The sequence below is a fragment of the Mesocricetus auratus genome, unplaced genomic scaffold (assembly GCF_017639785.1).
Source record: "Mesocricetus auratus isolate SY011 unplaced genomic scaffold, BCM_Maur_2.0 Super-Scaffold_100714, whole genome shotgun sequence".
Lineage (NCBI taxonomy): Eukaryota > Metazoa > Chordata > Mammalia > Rodentia > Cricetidae > Mesocricetus > Mesocricetus auratus.
In genome coordinates, this window is record NW_024429270.1 from 5,473,337 (window position 1) to 5,490,150 (window position 16,814).

A 16,814-nucleotide genomic window follows, 5' to 3' on the forward strand; every position below is an offset into this window, starting at 1 on the left:
TGCTAGTTGTAAGTAGTCTGTGCTAGCCTGAGGAAGACCCTTCCCCAGGTAGAACGAGTGGGATGGTTCAACCCTCCATCACTTCTCTTGAACCCTTGTCTGCCTTTGTTCATCTGACCCTAAACACGACTTTTCACTTCAGATGTACACAGAACACCAGACTATTTTACTTGTATAACTTTAATTTAAAAGAAGTTCAATCGGGTTTCATAGAAGTACATGGTTTATGAAAAGAATAGTAAAATTACAGGTTTATTTATAACACCATATTTGTGTGCACCCATGTACATGTTTATTGTATATGGAATTCATCCATCAAATGAAAAATGTTATTTCTAGAAAGACTGAAAGAAAGTGGTCAGTTTGACAGGCATGAAAACAGATGGGTGTGCATTTTCAAACTAGTCTCATCACTTACTACCTCTGTCTTGTGTTCCTAATACTCCCTTAAGCTTTGTGTCAACCCCCAAAATCAGTCTTGTATTTCAAGAGAATTACTTAGGATAATTGCATTCAAACTGCTCTAGCACACAGCAGAAAAATAAGCAAATTTGAATACTGTGAGAGGAACTTACCGATATGTCTATGCACATACATGTAATTACATATAAGTTCATAAATATGAATGGAACAGAGTTTCTGTCCCATAAAAATTAACAAACTAGCAGGGAAAGCTAACATAGGCAATTTACTGTATAACAGCCAAGAACTGGAATGGTTGTGAATAAAGAGTACAATGATATATGTGTACCCAAATGTCATAGTGAAGATGTTTATTTTGGACACTAAATAATAACAACAATGGTGATTAATAATAATACAAGTCAGGAAAATACAGAAGCAGCCTCAGACATACCAGGCCATCTGGGAAGTTCAGGTTGTAGATTATACCTAGCCTGATTATGCAAAATATGCAGAATTGGCTGTAAAGGATGCTGTCTTCAGGGTTGTCTTATTTCTGTAAATCTCTAGCATAAAAATGAAATCTAAATCTGAAGACTCAAAAAAAAGCATTGGGGAAATAGTCCAAGAATAAACCAAGGGGTGGCTTTTTATATGATTAATGCATGGCATGGTGCAAAACGCACGAGAGGAGAGCTGCAAGGCACCCTACACCCTTAACAAGAAGCCATGGGCAAGCTTTCTGCTTAAATCCTCTAATCCTATTGATCCTGCCTGGAAAGCAGCAAGGCTGGTCCACAACACAGAAGGGTGGCGATCGGCAGCAAGTGCACACGGCAGGCGCTCCACGCTTCGGGAAACTTAATCATATAACCCTCTTCATTACTCACGAAATCACTGGCTGTCAATACTCCAGCCACGGCCTCCCTGACTACTGCTGTTTAAGATCCTGTCAATCTTCCCCCACGATTTTGCCAAGCAAATTCACTCAGAGCTATTTACAGGCAGTATTATCTCAGCTGATAACGTTGCACCATTCCTGTGGCACAGAAATAGGAAAATAAAACTCCTTCCAGCCCTTTCATTCTGGCATTCTCTTTGCAAGAGGCAAAGGGCCCTCCTTGTTCTGAGCAGGAATTGAGATGTGAATGCAATACTGCATGTATATTAACAGCCAGAAGGACTGATATTTATTATACAAAAGACAAAATTGACTTTAGCTCTGTTCATAGACATAACATTAACCGTGCATCATTACTGGCTTATTCATCTTCAACCACATGTACAGCATGTCATCATGGATAGCAACCCTATATAGTTATTATTATCCTTCTTGTGCTAAGATGAAGGAAATGGTCTCAGATAGATAATTTCTCTGAGAAGGTAACTCTGGTAACAGAGAAGCCCAGCACAGGCTGAGGTCTGCTGCCTGGTGGAGAACTGTTTGAAGTTTCCTCATGTAAGTATAATTGCATCAGTTTTCCACATGGCCATTATTGACAAAGACATGGAAACCTTAACTTAGTTACTGACCTCAGACAATAGGTGAACTGATTCCCCAAACAGTCCCTCCAAAAACAGTGATTGGTTTACCTTAGATAGTCTATAGAAAACACGAATCTCGTGCATAGCATGTTATACTAAATGGTTGGAAAGAATCCCAAAACACCTGTGGAAACTCTTCACCAGTAAACTGAATTAGTACATCCATGCTGCCTTCTTCCTGCCACCTCTCTTCTTGCCTCCTTCCCTTCCTCCCTTCTTTCTGTGATAATGAATCTACTTTTCTACGCAAATGTTCCATGTCTGTCTGGTATCAGCAGCTCCTAATGTAACTTCTTGAGACATTCATTCCAAACAAACAATTCTGTTTTAGAGTATATGGTCAGAGTTTTTGATAACCATAAGCACACTTCAAAGGCATGTTCCCACAGAATTGTTCCCTCTTCTGGGCCCTAGGCATACTTCCTTTCATTCTAACTTCAGATATGGCACCAACTACATAGAGTCTCAGGTAGCATCCTGGTCATTACTGTTCTCACTTACTTTCACAGTCAGCTGGACACCATTTTTCAATTTGCCAACATTCTCATAGACTGCTATATGCTGTTCTTATGGTAGTCAATATTTCTGAATCTAATTTCATACGAATTGCTCTCTTGGCTGTTTAAGCAACTTAGAGAGAGCTGGGATTATGGTGGGTAATGGGGTGTTTTCTTAAATTACTTGATACCTACAGTGTGATCCCAAGTGTAGGAAAACAAGCAAAACAAAGATTTTAAAGTAAAATGGGAGCTTAAATTCCATTTCACAGGTTTCATATTCCAACCTACTGTCAAATAAATTATAAAACCATGTCTTGCGCTGTTTTCTCATTTGAAATGATTTGTTCTTACTGTGTAACTCAGGATAAAGTCCAAGCTGCTTCACTTTCTGGTGAAGTCATGGTGTTCCCAAAGCCCACGGATCTCTACCCCTTTCCTCCTTCACAGAGATAGCTGCAGAGCTCCAAACTGACATGACCTCCCTTCAAGTTTCTTTAAGGCATACTACCTAAGGTCCATGGCATTAAACAGTGTGCTTCCTCACCCTGTAAGTGTCTGCTTTAACATAAATTTGCACAACAGATTATTCAATCTTTATTGTACAGAAGCTTCCTGATCTACATAGATAATATGTTACTTTTGTGTTTTTCCTTGTTCATTCATTTGTTCATTCATTTAATTAGAAGACATTTAGGAAAATCTATTAGCATACAAAATAAAGTATACACTCTCAGATCAGTAAAAATATATAAATACACTATCATGATCACTTTAATATCAAATGATTGTGAAGCTAGAATATTGATGAAAAGAGGCAGACGTCCTTTCTGGGTGGACTTGGTCAGCATTGCCTGTATGGTTAAGAATGGAGCAATAGTGCTTGAGGTATAGAGGCAAACAGGTTTAATGTCTCTGAGAAAAAAGTGAGTATCACAAATCAAGGATCAAGAATGGATTCAAGGTGATCTTATTTACTTAGGAATTCATATCTTAAATACTATGAGGTTTCAGTATGTTTTGGACCCTAACTTTTAATATTCATCATTATCCACTTACCAGTTTGCACTATCAAAAGCAAATGGCTGAAAAAAAACAAAACAGTTGTTTTCATGTCTATAATCCTTGTGTTGTACGAGTTCTCTGAAGTCAAAAGCCAAAGTTGTGTATGGATAATGGCTGATTGCTGCCTAACTTGACACAAAGAACATACCTGATACTGATCTATAAGTTGAAAGATAGAGAGATAAATAAATAAATAATTTAATATTAAGTCTTAATGGAAATTATGGTATAATTTTAAGTAGAAGCTAACTGTAAAAGATACTATACAATCTTAACTGCCTTCACATTAAGGATGTAAAATGGAAAGATGCAAGGCACTGTGCTCATCACACTCTGTCCTGTTTTCACCTCATTGACCAAGGCCATGCTCTCCTCCCCAGGGCATGGGCTGTTTGTGATTATTCGTACTTCATGTTGGCATCACCAAATGCTGTGAGGGGACTGCATTATTTGCTGGCTAATGGCTAATCCTTGGTTTCTTTTGCTGCCACCAAGATGAACAGTGCAAACTGTGAACAGATCAGAAATGAAGCAAGTCCTCAGCAGGAGGCCAAGGAAAACACAGTTTGTATGGTCTTTATCAAATCCCTGGATTCTACATGTGGATTTATTTTAAGAATAAAAATTAAACCCAAGGAGTTATGTGAGTGTTCAAAATTTCAGTGGAAAATTTCTTGTAGCAAAACTATGCATTTGCAATGAATTAAATCACCCTTTTCTTTGTCTGTTTTCTGTATGTGTCTATGGCCTTAACCCTATGTATATTCTCATTTACTGTGACATCAGAATGAAGGCTGTGAGAAATATGAGTTCTTTTTCTCCCATTTTCATATGAGAATAATGAAATTTAAAAGAGTTTAACATACATAGCTGTTTTAGTCACTGCTCTATTACTGAAAGAGATACACCATTACCAAGGTAAGTTTTATGAGAGAAAATATTTAAATAGGGTCTTGCTAACAGTTACAGAGGCTTATTCCATTGTCATCATAGTGGGAAGCATGGTAGCACGCTGGCAGGCATGGTGATAGAGAAGTAGTTGAGAGATGCATCCTGATGTACAGGCAGAGAGAAAGAGAGAGAGAGAGAGAGAGAGAGAGAGAGAGAGAGAGAGAGAGAGAGAGAGAGAGAGAGAGAGAGAGAGAGAGAGAGAGAGAGAGAGAAGAGAGAGGGAGAGAGAGATAGATAGATAGAGAGAGAGAGAGAGAGAGAGAGAGAGAGAGAGAGAGAGAGAGAGATCTCCTGGACTTAGGCATGGTCCTTTGAAGATTGAAAGTCCATCCCTAGTAATAGACTTCCTTGAACAAAGGCCATAACTTCTAATCTTTCTAATCTAATCAACAAGTTCCACTCAAATTATCCAAATCTTTGAGACTGTAGCAGCCACTCCGATTCAGACTAACACATTCCACTGTCTGGTCTCCATAGACTTGTAGTCATATTATAACTTCAAGAGACATAGTGTTTCACAGTCTTAACAGTCTTAACATTGTTTGAATGTTCAAAATAAATCAAAATAAAAAATCACATCATATACTTCTAACATACAATATTATAGAATATATAATGCATTCCAAAAGGGAGAAGTGAGAGCACAATGAGGAAATAATGGATGAAAGCAAGATCAAAACCACAGGGCAAACTCCAAATACTGCATCTCCAAGTCTAATGTGAAAGGACTCTTCAGATCTCCACTGCAACTAAGTTCTGTCTTTGTCACTGTTCTGACCCTGAAAAGAGACACCATGGCAAAGCATGTCTGATAAGAGAAAGCATTTAATTGGGTAGTTTCTTTCAGGTTCAGTGCTTTATTTCATTATCATGATGGCAAGGTTGTGGAGAGAGAGAGAGACAGAGAGAGAGAGAGAGAGAGAGAGAGAGAGAGAGAGAGAGAGAGAGAGAGAGAGAGAGAGAGAGAGAGAGAACCTAGCAATGATATGGTCTTTTCAAATCCCAAAAAGTGGTGACACTTTTTCTCCAGAAATTCGTCACAACTCCTAGCCTTCTCATCCTATCAGAGTTCTACTCTCTGGTTAATAAACATTCAAATATATGAGCCTAGGAGGGCCATAGTCAAATGGTATGACTGCATGGAATGATGGAATAATATTATGCCACTATGTTGACTTGTGTTTACAAAAGCATTGCTTTCAAGTCTAGTTTCTTTAACGGAAAAATGGGGCTATGATGTTAAAGCCACAAAATCATTGTAAAAACTAAAATAGAACTTTAGTCTTGTGAAATACAATGCAGAAGTATCAACAGAATACATGTTTTATGCAAGACAACTTAACTACTTTGTGCCCAGGATGTTTCCTTTGCTCCAAAATTCTTTCCTCATGTTTCCTAAGCAGTACACAAAATTTCTCCATGTTGTTTCTAGGATTTCAATAAGATGACATTGTGGTTTCATGATTTAGTGTTTATTACCAAGTGAATATAGCTACTGACTGAACTCTCTTGTCCTCCCCTGCTCTTCCCTCCTTTCCCCTCATTTTCTGTCTTTCCTGACAGGGTCTCCCCATGTGGACAAATATGACTTCATGCCTCTTTTCCACATTCCAGTACTAGGCTTACTTACAGAACAGCCCCATAATCATCACATATACAATTGCTGGTTCTAATTTTCCAACTGCATTCTTCAGTGCAATGAGCTGTAAGCTTAAAGGACATCTATTACTTCTGCCTCATCTCAGAGGCTACAGGACAAGTGTTTCCCTACCAGGAACCTGCAAAGGCAGGATTTTACTTCCAGGTAAATTTCTACACTTTGTGACTCAGGGTCACAATTATGACTTTTCCAGTTCATGAGCTCATGCTGAAAATTTTACTTTATTTGCAATATCAATTCAAGGATGCCTTCTATGGTTTTGAAATTCCAAGAAAGGATGGATGGGACAGAATAAAATGGTCAAGCTCCCACTGTCTTCCTGTCTCTCAACATAGTGATTTATCTGATGATAAGTCTATCTTTTAAAGATATATTGTCTGTCCCCTGTTACAAGTAAAAAGCACAGAGATAGAAAAGCTATCCCCTTTAACATTTATTCACTGTCAAAGACACTACAGCAAAGTGCCATCTAATACATGGCTAAGTACACTTACTGGTCTTTGAATTTTTCAAAACACCCTTTAAAAATAACCAAGAAAAATAAAAAGAATGCTATTTTAATGTATTTTATTTTTTAATATGTTTTGCATATTCACAACACTTGGTATTTACTATTGTGTAACAGGATACAATTCTGGGATTACTTGATAATATAATTTCATATGTTTTAGTAAGTACTTATCATCGCTAATCTTTTAAAATATCTCAACACTTATCAATTTTAATCTTGCTATACTTTTTTGACTGATTATGTACTGTTTTGGAGTTGTCTTGATAGCTAACCTATTTTTTATTTTTCCACTCTGAAGAAAAATAACTTTTGGATGACTTACATGAAAATTTCAAGAGTAAAATAATCTTCATGGAACTAAATGCTAAAATTCTTGAAAAGGTCAAGTCTTGGCAGGTTGCATAAGGAAGAAGTTCTGGAAGAATTTGAAGGTTATAGCATTGAAATTAATTCTGGTTTTCATTGATTTCTCAGCTTTCATTCATGCTGATATTCTTATTAAACCTGTGTGGGATGTTTACCGTCTTCCACGTCAGAAATGTAGAAATTGGAAGTGTTTTAGGAATGTACTTTTCTTTGAAGTCCATCTTGTAGAGTGAAGAAAAGTATGCCAGCTTTTTTATTATCTTTATAAAAAGCTTTAGAAAGCTGGTCCTTTGATTAATTGTTGTCATTGGTTAGTATTGATATACTCCCTTTTACTATCTACTTAATATTTCATATTTTTTTATTTTCCCCGTCAAGTACTGGTTGATTTTCTATCAATCTTCAGTCTTATTTCTAAGAATACTTTTTGCCTATCATCTTCAGCTCTACCAAATGACCTCGATTTGGCTATTTCATGAGCCAGAACCAAACCTTGGCAAATCATAGTTTTGTTAAGAGCTGATTTGGGATTGCAATTTGGCTCCAGACTCTGTTCCTGGGATTCTGGGCACCCCAAGAGCATTTGAGTTTAATCCAAATACAGAGACAGAGGGTGAAGTCATTTGGGCTTTTTAACATCTAATTGTTACTACTACTTTGAGTGTATGTCCTCGGTACTTCTCTTTTACATTGACCAATCTAACTAAAGAGATGGAGGCAATGTGAAGTAAAAAGAGAGACAAAACTGTATCAACTGCTTAGACTTTTGCAAATATTACTTTGTCTTCCCAATCCTCAAATCTTAGACTCAGGCAAATCTTTCTCATCATCACAGATCTGAGATGCTTCTGCAGCTGATCTACAAAAGAAAAGTTCTTATAGTTCAATTTCTACTTTCATCTAAAACAGAGTTACCATAACTACTAGTTGTGGTGCATATTTACTATAATTTGACTATCAACATAAAGCTTAACTATTAGTATATATTCATAATTTATCATGATGAAACATACTTGTATTACTTTACTGGAAAAGAGACAAAAATATCTAAAACTCATGTTTTAAAGGCAGTAGTAATCCCATGTTTTTCCTTGTCAATTACAGTAAATGCAGAGTTTCAGTAGATTTATATATAAAAAGAAATAATTACCCTACCTGTTTTGTATTCCCAGAAAAATGAATGTATTTACACTTTTAAATGTTAGGACTTTAAGACTATAAATTGTTGGAAGTGGCCAAGTTATTTGGAATAAATAATTAAAATATACCATGATCTTTATAGGTAATTTTCTATGTTACTTTTATAGAATCATCTGTGCTCTATAGTTATTGTATAAAATATGGATATGTTTTACTCTCCTTAACTTTGAAAGTGTAGACTGTATATTTTTTGATCCTCAACTGTGATTAAAGGTTTCTTATAGTCCATCAGGAATAGAAATTTTAAGAGACAGTTCCCATGAACAGAGTGGCTCTTGTGTCTTAAAACAAATCACTCCTTTTAAACATAGGCACAGGAAACTATATCCCATGTAATGCAGTGGCATATGATCACCGGTCTAGAACACCACTGAATGTTCCTAATTTAACATACAGGGATTTTCCATGGGAAGATATCCATCATAAAGTACACAGAATAGGACATCCTTATTCATTTTCAGACTAAGACAAAAAGAGACTCCATTCTCTTACAACTGAGTAATCCTCTTATCAATAATACTATTCCCTTAAATTCTATTTACTATATTGTCTTCTTTCTTTATTCAATTTCTTCCCATATTGCACATCATTTCTCATAACCCCAGTCCTTTCAGAGGAAATACAGCCTTGTGCATGTTCTTGCTTTATCTGCTTTCTTTATAGCTTGTCTCCTACTCTCCTTGTACTTTGAGAATTTAGTTAGCATTTAAGAAAAGATTTAGAATGTTCTCTGAGAAGTATGTAAAGGGGGAGGATATTGAAGCTATACACCCTGTGCACACTCATACAAAGTGAGACATAGATACATACATAGACATACACACACATGTGATCCTGTGATTTTGGAATGCAATGTGCTCTTTTATTTAATAATCATGATGAGCAAATAAAAGTAGCTTGTGATTTACTAAAATATTTGATTTTAAAGGTTTGTAACTATTTTATTTTACAATACAACTGTGGTCAAATAACACAACAATAAATACAACTATTCAACAACTATATATTCTAAATAGACACAACATTATTTTTTGCTTGAATTGCTAAAGCTGATCTTTATAAATGTGTTTTAGAAGATATGGAGTATCCTTTTTGTATTGTCTGGTTGCTAGAATTAAAGTCTGCAATAAGAATTTCAATGTTGGGTGTTTAATTAAAACTTATTGAAGGAATGGAGAGTGAGTGGCAGGAAAAGGAAAGCTGAAAAATAAAAATGTTGTGAAATGACACATTAATTGCTGACATTGTTTCTGTGGTTACTGGGCTTTTGTAGTCTCAGAACCTCCAGAGAGATATACCGAATGTTTGAAGGTTTTCTCTTTTAGTATCGTATCCAGAAGCATTTGTCAGGTAGACTGTTTCATCCGATCTCCATGCCATCTCACCATAGGTCAGGAAATGCCCCACTTTCTGCCTTTAAAGAATCCTGCCTGGTCTAACTTCATCAAACAAGATTTAGAGCAAGAAGCTTCCAAGTCCTAGTCCTTGGAGTGGAGGATAATTAGCAGTGAACAAGAGTCTCCTTCAGTAGCTGGAGTTAAGGGTGATGTATGAATACAGGAAGAAATAACAGATGTGTCTTCATGTGTTTCTGCCTGAAATCTTAAGTATGTGTTCTGAAAATCTCATCATCATGTGTGAGCCCGCTAGGCTATAAGAAGAGTTACTTAATGAAATATAAATAATATTAACCCAGAGACAGATATTTGGGTTCAAGCTGAAGATCAGAAAAGCAAAGCAGCCAAGCCACCAGAGGGGAGATCTTGTCCTCATTGTGGCTTGAGACTAATTGCCAGCTCTGAGACCCTGTGCCTGTCTTATATACATCTCTAGTGCTGGGATTTAAAGCATGCCCCACCACTGCCCAGCTTCTACGCTTAACTAATATGGCTACAGGGATTAAAGATTTGTGTCACCACTGCCTGGCCTATATAGCAAACTTCATTAGATCATAAACAATACACCACTACAGCTGAGATTAAATTAAGTGGGTATTGAAACAGATCACAAATAAATGACTATGGAAAATGAACTTGTAAGAAAAGGAAGGGTTGAAGGGTAGAATGGAGACAAGGAGGGTAGGGGGCAAGAGTAATCAAAATTGACTTTAGACATGTATGAAAATGTCAAAAAAACCCAAAATTTAAATGAAAAACACAGAAAAATCATCACATCTTTGATTATTATATGACCATAACTTAACAGTAACTTTAAATATGCTTGTATCTTGATCAAAACATATGGTTTAAAGCAATGCAAGTCTAGAAAAAATATGGTGGTTGGGGGTGGGTTGGGGGTTCAGTGGGGAGCATGGGTGGGTGGGAGGGTGAGGAAATGGGATTGATATGTGAATAAGAGTGCTTCTAAAATAAAAATATATGTAAGTAAAAAATAAAATATAATGATGAAAGTCAAAACTAAATATTCTCAGAGATGAATATTAAGTCATAAATATTCTCAAACACATTGACAAACTTCTTCTGTCAATCAAGTTGATGAGCAACTAAAGGATATTTGATAAAATTAACTAAATGCAAGTAACAGATTTTAACCATCAAAGCATGTCACAGTTAGATATACCTTCTAACTGATAGCCTAAGCATGCACAAGGGACATTTGTGATGGACAGGTACACAGGACATCTGCATGCTTTATCTGGTACTTCTGGGTCCATAAATGCCATTGTTGTCTCAAGTTATATGCTTTTAATTGACTTTAATAAAGCGTAGTGTGACTAACCATGGTAACAAATCTGTCACCTGTAGAAAAAAGGAAGTGGGAGCACTAGATACAAATAGGTCCTTCCTTGTTTGTATTCTCTAATTTAAAAGGTGTTAAAGAATCATGCTTGTATGAGCTCACATAAGTATTAAGGGCATGGGTTAGCAAGAGAACATTTTGTTTCTTTCTTTGTTTTACAATCTATTTTTAATGCTAAAGAATATAGTTCAGAATTAAATAAAGTAGCGAAAAGAGTTTTATCTATGGGGCAGGAAGGAATATTCAGTGTCTAAGACAAATTGTTACTCTAGCAGAGGACAGTGATTCAATTCCCCACATTTACCAGGTAGCTCAAAGCCATCCATAACTCCAGTTCCAGGGGATCTGATATTCTCTTAACCACACAGACACTATGTATTCACACAATGTTCATACATAAATGAAGACAAAATTCTCATACATAAAATAAAATAAATAGATCCTTTAAAAATGAGTATTCAGGTTCTGGCTGTTACAAATAATGCTGCTGTGAACACAGTTAAACTGATGTTTTTGTGGTATGAATGTGTTTCATTTGGGTATATGCCTATGAGTGGAATTGCTGGATCTTGAGGTAGACTGATTCCCTTTTTTCTGAGAATTTGCCATACTAATTGCTGAAGCTTCTGTACAAGTTTGCAATCCCACCAGCAATGGAGAAGTTTTCCCCTTTCTCCACATCATTTCCATTATAAACCGTCACTGGTGTTTTTGATTTTAGCCATTCTGACATATGTAAGATGGTCTTGAATCAGGGGAAGAATAGAAGAGAGCAAGAAAAGAGATACCATAATAGAGGGAGCCATTATAGGTTTAAAGAGAAATCTGCCACTAGGGAAATGTTCAGAGGTCTACAAGGTTTACCCCAACTAATAATCTCAGCAATAGTCAAGAGGCTATCTTAAATATCCTTCTCCAATAAAGAGATTGATGACTACCTTATAGGCAATCCTATAGCCTACATCCAGTAACTGATGGAGTCAGAAGCAAACACCCACAGCTAAACACTGTGCTGAACTTTGGAATCCAGTTTCAGAGAGGGAGGAGTGATGAGCAAAGGGGTCAAGACCGGACTGGAAAGACCCACAGAAACAGCTGACCTGAAAAAATTGGAGCTCATGGACCCAGACTGATAGCTGAGAAACCAGCATAGGACTTTTCCAGAACCCCTGAGGGAGGATGTCAGTTTGGAGTCTGGTTAAGGGGTCTCTGGTGATGGATCAGTATTTATTTCTAGTACATGAATGAATTTTGGAAGCCTACTTCAGATTTTACTGTATCTGAATCTGACTTTATTGTAAAACTTTATGCTCTTTTGTTGTTAGCAGGGCCACATAAAAGAGTCATGTTATCTTTTCATTTATGTTGAGTCAGGAAACCTACATTTAAGCAAAACAGAGCCCACCTGAAAAAAATGCTGCTACCATGAAGCCTTGCTTCTCTCTGTTCTTTTGTTTCTAATATCCCTTTTAAACTTTTTTCATTCTATGTAGGAATTCATGATCCCTCTTCTGACAACCATATAAGGATGTTGAGCACTTTGTTAAGTATCTTTCAGACATTTTAGATTGCTCTATTGAGAATTCTCTATTTAGTTCTATACCCCACTTTTTAATTGGATTATTTGGTGTTTTGGTGACTTGCTTCTTGTGTTCTTTGTATATTTTGGAAATCATCCCTTTGTCAGATATGGGGTTGGTGAAGATATTTTCCCATTATGTGACCTCCATTTTGTCTTGTTGACTGTGTCCTTTGCCTTACAGAAACTTCTCAGTTTCAGGAGATCCCATTTATTAATTGTTGATCTCAGTGACTGTGCTACTGGTGTTATGTTCAGGAAGTGGTCTCCTGCATCAACTCATTCAAAGCTACTTCCCACTTTTTTTTTCTCTAAGACGTTAACTGTGGCTCAATTTATGTTAAAGTCTTTGATTCATTTGGACTTAAAAGTTTGTTCATGGTGATAGATATGGATCTATCTGAAATCTTCTGATGTCCCTCAACCTAAGAATGGATAAAGAAAATATAGTACACTTACCCAACGGCGTACTACTCATGAGAAAAAAAGACAGTGAAATCTTGAAATTCTTAGGCAAATGGATGGAACTCACAAGAAACCATCTTGAATGAAGTAACCCAGACACAGAAAGATAAACATGGTATGTACTCAGTCATTAGTGGGTATTAAATATAGAGCCAAGAATAACCAACTTACATACAATCTACAACAGGTTGGGAAACAAGGAGGACCCTAAGAGAGATATACATAGTCTCCCGAAGAAGTGGAAAGGAACAAGACCTCCTGAGAAAATTGGGAGCATGGGTGAGAGGAGGTGGAGAGGGAGGTAGGAGAAAGAGGAAGGGAGAAGAAGATGAAGGAGGGGAACAAGAGGGATCAGGAAGATCCAGTTGGGGGAAGAAAAGAGATACCTTAAGAGAGGGAACCATTACAGATTTAAAGAAAAATCTGGCACTGTGGAAATTTCCAGGGATCTACAAAGATGACCCCAACTAAGAATATAAGCAATAGTGTAGAGGATACCTTAAATGCCCTTCCCTCATAATAAGAATGATTACTACCTTAAATGCCATCCAAGAGCCTTCATTCAGTAGCTGATGGAAGCAGAACCAGATATTCACAGCCAATCACTGAGCCAAAATCCTGGAATCCAGTTGTAGAGAGGGAGGAGTGATGAGCAAGGGGTTAAGACATGCTGGGGTAACCCACAAAGACAGCTGACCTGAGCAAGTGGAAGTTCATGAATGCCAGTCTGACAGCTAGGGAACCAGCATAGTACTGAACCAGGCCTCCTGAATGTGGCTGTCAGTTAGCGGGCCTGGGCAGTCTATAGGGCCTCTGGCAGTGGAACCTATATTTATCCTTAGTGCACAAATGGACTTTGGGATCTCATTCCTTATGGAGAGATACGCTCTCAGCCTAAAGGCATGAGGGATGGCCTAGGTCCTTCCCAAAATGATGTGACAGATTTTGATGATCCCTCATGGAGGCCCCAACCTCCCTACAGATTGGATGGGGTTTGGAATGTATGGTGGTGGGGCCATGGGAGGATGAAAGGGAGAAGGAACTGGGATTGATATGTGAAATAAGATTTTTAAATTTAAATCAAATTTATTTAAAAAATAAAAAAGAGTATTCATCAGGATAATGCAATCATATGGTATAAATTATACACAGAAATATGCAAAGTTGGTTGTTCAATAGCATCTCTTACCAGAAATGAAGAATAGAATTGTGTTTCAAGGATCTGGTATGTTAAGGAAATATGGTCAACAATAAATTGAATAAGAGGAACCATATTAATTTATCAGGATTGAATAAAAATAATGATAACAAAATGCCTGAATTTCCAGTATATTGGATTTGAAAACTTAGAAAACACCATCTTCCCTTACTATTGTGTACAAATTGAAAGACTACAGTTAAAACTCATATAAAACTGAACAGCTGAGGAGACCTGCTACAGAAAAGTCATTAAGGAGAACAAAAACTGGCTGTCACTGCTTGAAGTTGGCTTGAGGATAGTATTCTAACCTCATGACTAAACTTAGGTACAAAAGATATGGTTATTTCCACGTTCCACTTATAGTTTAGAAAAAAAAATTAAATGGTGTAACAATTTTTTTTCTTCTGGTTTCTAAGAATGTATTGAGAGAAAGCATTCTATGACTAAAAATTTGTAGTTAAATTCATTAACATCTGAGCTGAACTAAGAACCATAATGAGCATGAAGAAAGAAAATAAGTGCCTTGGTGATGATGAAACTAAGTGAAACCTAGCAACAAGTACTCTGGAGATATCCATGTTGGCACTGTGTCAATAAAAGGAGCGATTAAAATACTCTACCATTCCTTCTTGCATGCCCCACTCTGCGCATCTAGAAGACAGATTTTATCCATGAAATATCACATATAATATCCACAGTCACGAGGATAAATTGACCATAGTAAATTGGAAAAATCTACTATGAATTGTTGCTATATTTCTGAAGTAACTGATGTCATGGAGAAGTACTCCTGTGCACAAAGACTACATGTAAATGGAAGATAATAGAATCCTTGTTGGAAGTTTATGTCTCTTTTGTATTCAGAGAAAACAACATTCACATATTAAAAATTAGAAAATTTTCTTAGCAACAATATGCCATAATTTCTTTGTTTCCAAACTTTGTAAGATTTTAGTTAAAGTCACCAATATAAAATACAGCAAGGAAATTTTCAAAAAGCAGAGTTTTAGTATTTATTTATTTATTTTTGTGAAATGGGGTCAATGTCATTTGTTTTGATTTGGAACACTTTCAGAAACATACGAGATCATGGCTAGATACATAATTATGGAGAGAGAAATGGAAAAGCTAATTCCTTATTGCTTCATATTTAAAGATTTCAATATCTATGTGGGTGTGTATCATTTTATGTCAATATATTTATGTATATACTCTATACTTGGTGTATCCACACTTATTACATATCAGTATTCTAAGTTTTCTAACAATAATTTGTATCTGGTGTCAAAAATAAAGTTGCTTGCTGTTGCTTATTTGACCAAGGGTATGCTAAGGTTTTTTTTGATGACAAATGGACTGCTCCCATTTATTCTGTTCTGCTTATACATTTAATTGTCAAGCTATTTAAAATTCAAATAATAAAATAAAATATAAAAAGTAAGTGCTTTGAGAAAGATTAAAACAAACTCCAGCTACTTGGGACACCTGGAAGTAATATAAGGAAAACCTTAGGACTGAAATGAATGTTGGAATATCTTATGTTAAATTGTAATTTGATGTTGAGTTTGTGGGAAAATATAATCACTGAAGAGATGATGAGGAAGTGAAGAATGAAAACAAAACATCATATAAAAAGATAATAATTGTGTTTCTCAAATCAAAGTCATCTCTAAACTGCCTGTTGATAGGGAATGAGACTGTGCTTATTTGCAGTTAAAGTGATGACAATGTTGACAAATGTACAAGCAGAACAGAAGCAATAGTGGATAGACCACCTTGAATGCCCATTCCTGATAATGAACTTGATGTCTATAACCATCCTGGAGCCTTCATCTAGTGACTGATGGAAGCAGAGGCAAACACCCGCAGTTAAACACTGAACTGAACCCATGGAACCCAGTGACAGAGAGAGAGGAGCAATGAGCAAATTCGCAAAGAATGGGCTGGCAAAATCAGCAGAGACAGCTGATCTGAACAAGGGGGAGCTCTTGGAAACCAGACCGACAGCTGGGAGGCCAGCATGGGACTGATCCAGACCCCTTGAGTGTGAGAGTCAGTGAGGAGGCCTGGGCAACCTATGGGGCCCTGGGCAGTGGATCAGTGTTTAACCCTGGCATACAAACGGACTTCGTGTGTCCATAACACAAAGAGGGATACTCTCTCAGCCTGGACTCTTAGGGGAATGTCTGGACCCTGCCCTTAGTGAAATGACAGACTCTAGATATTCCCTATGTGGAAGGAAATGGCGAGAGGGTGGGAGGCTGTGGGGGGATGGCAGGGGGTGCAGGAGGAGGGGAGGGAGAGGGAATTGGGATTGACATGTGAAGTAAGCTAAGTTTTGAATCCATGTCTTTAATGAAAATCTGCTGCATTTATTTTGTGAAAGCACATGCTAGAATTCCCAATTGAAAATTATGAGACAGAGTGGACCTTGTGTTCACAATACTATTGGGAACTTGCATCGGACTTTTCTATTTAAATTTCTATCTCACTGATCTAATAAAAAATTCTTTTATCTCCTTTGGTGATACTTGGGGATCAGGACATGTTATTATAAGAAATCCAGATAATATTTATGAATTCACTATATGGTTCCTCATATAGAAGGATGT